At 36.2% G+C, this 2758-nt stretch overlaps 1 long non-coding RNA gene across 1 annotated transcript; it reads right to left on the reverse strand.

Moving 5' to 3' along the window:
• Positions 1–970: 970 nt before the first annotated feature.
• LOC145587986 (uncharacterized) lies at positions 971–2277 on the reverse strand. Its single transcript, XR_014101512.1, has 3 exons — positions 1973–2277; positions 1736–1783; positions 971–1616 (listed from the first exon to the last, which is right to left on the reverse strand). It is a non-coding gene; the product is annotated as an uncharacterized LOC145587986 (long non-coding RNA).
• Positions 2278–2758: the final 481 nt, after the last annotated feature.

Here is a 2758-nt window from a genome sequence, read left to right on the forward strand (position 1 = left end):
CCTCTAAATAATGTAAACCGAGTAAGTCGGCAAACAAAACCCAAACAACCGGCCCAATTTGACTTGCGGCATACTAACGCTGATACGAGATCGGGCCCGGTCAGTCTTCAGTTTTCACGACTAGCAGCTTTAGGAGATTGGGTCTTTCCCTTGAATTGGTCTTCTTAAGGTTTAGGTCCACAATACTTCTACTCACTACTTGATCCATGCTAGTTGATTGGACTCTCATAGCTTACTCACTTAATTGAGTCCTTAATCACCCAACCTAATTCCTTTAACTCGGTCTTGCGCTTCAAAAATACGGTCATAAATAACGTTCAAACTCCAATATCTTCGTAGTGGTTTAATAAGCTCGGGAATTGTCATAAATCTGCAAATTCCTACAAAATAATACCAACGCTACAAAAACACTAGAAAACGTATATTAGTAATAAAAATAGCTCCGTAGAGCTCAAATTAGCACAAATATGACCATGGGACGGGGAATAAATATATATATAAAATAGACTTATCAATGGCCCCTAATCTGGACTGGAAAGAGTGATAGCTTCATTTCCTCAATTGTGTGAAATTACTCACAGGTCAAAATTCTCTTACATCATCCAGTTAACTAATTTTGATGTCTGCCTTGGATCTCCCGATGTATAGAAAATTAGCAAACAAAAAAAAATGCATGTGATTTAAAAGGAATATGTGAGAAATACATACGAGAAAACTTGCTCTTTCTAGTGCCATGAGAGGGGGGTGGGGGGGAGTATACAAAGGATAGTACAGCTTATTTAATCCTGTCATAAATCAACACAAACCTGCAGCTAGCTACAATACCTTCATGGACTACTCGATCAATCTCATCTATTGTAATGCATGACCGAATAACACGCGCAGCTGCATCCAAAACCTACCTAACAATCTGGAGACATCGATGGTCAGAGTTCAATTTAGCAAATTAAATGGAAAAGGGCAAGAGAGTATCGGTAAGCTGATTGTAGATAATATCAAGACCTAGCCAAGACTTCCTACCAAAGGTGAACATTCAGTCCACAAATGCTAGCTAATCGAGAGGGTAGTAACGTCTTACACTATTCCAAAGACAATCAACTATCCAAAATCCCAACCCCACCCCCATTGAAAGGTCGTAGTAGTAAACAATACACAAGGCATCCAGGATGAATACCATTATTCAAGGGTAATCTTATACATACAAATGTCACATGAAATAGGCTTGCAAAACCACTAACAACACAATTGATCTAGAATAGTGAATCTTATGTAGTTTCACTAAGATCAACGTTAGATGTAAACTTACCATTCTCTAGTAAGGTTACCCACACATGTGTTTATACAGCTTCTTAGAACCAAATCCACTATAGTCTATAGCTTTCATAAGATATCATAAGATAGCACTTAAAATTAGTAATTAGACTTGTATCAAACATATCTTCCATCTAAGAAGATACTTTGTATGGAAAAAAAGAGATAAAATGCTTAGCATCATCACAAAGACAACCTCATGGGATTTTCGTTTATATTTTATAAGCACTACAAAACACTCACGGATATGGAAGACTTACCTTGCAAGTCTCCCTCATTCTCTATATCAGCTCTGGAGTCTTAATCTTCAAAATAAGAAGCTAATAAGAAAACATAAAAGGATATTAAAAAAAAAAAAAGGTTCATTGGACAATTAATCTCTATGAGTCTACCCAAGTATGAGGAGCAAAGTAATAAAGCATACCCCGACAATGTGCTGCAGGTTGCTCTGAGGCTCAATCTTGGGGATACCCTATATGTATTAAAATAATCTCATAAAGATTTCATGAGTTGCAGATTCATAAATATCATAGCTCATATATTGGTGCATAAAGGAAAACATGTATCTCCAAGGGGTCATCATTGTCTCATCGCCTGTAACTGTCTAAAACCCAACATTCAGGAGATATACACTTGTTGACAATAGAAAGAAAAAACTTACATCCATAGCCCAATCAAGTAGCTCAATGTGCTTAGGTATAGTTCGGTAACTTGATATGGGGTATGGCCTTAATGATCTACATGGGAAAAGGTTGCAGTTCAGTAAAGGTCAAAAATATGAGATGTCAACACCAAGATGCGTGTTTTCATTCATAACCCCAGTAATAGTAAATCATAGTTTAAACATTTACAAAATAATAAGTACATAAAATGAAGGGCTGTAATCAGAAATGTATCCACAAAAGAGTAATGTTGACATGATACCCTGTCCAATCGAAATATGGAAGTTTTGAAGTCTGAGATTGTCTTTTTTGTAAGCAATAAAGCCAACCTTCTTCACTTTTTTTTTAACACCAAGACACCAACAACATTAGTGTGTAAAGAAGATGTATTCGCCTTTGAATGCACTGATTTATGAGAGCTCGAAGATTCCTTGAAACACTCTCAGGAACTACAATAGGTAAAAGTTTGTCAATCAACAGGCTAAAAATAAATAGAAAAACGTGATTATGTATCAACATTTTATCTATGCACCCTTGAAAGCACGGATGCCAGAAAGTCAGTAGTCGCATGAACACCCTTCTTAAAATAATACCCCCGCCCCTCAAGCTACACCACCCTCTCATTTTCAAAGTCTTGAAGAATTATACTCCGTAATAGATAAGGCTTAGCAAACTATAGACTGCAATGACATAATTAAAGCCTCCAAGTATAAATATAATTACAAAATCACAAGCAAAGGCCCATGAGAATTTTAACTACTTCAAAAAAAAAATGATAATTACCA

This window comes from Chenopodium album, chromosome 17, assembly GCF_948465745.1.
Source record: "Chenopodium album chromosome 17, dcCheAlbu1.1, whole genome shotgun sequence".
Classification (NCBI taxonomy): domain Eukaryota; kingdom Viridiplantae; phylum Streptophyta; class Magnoliopsida; order Caryophyllales; family Amaranthaceae; genus Chenopodium; species Chenopodium album.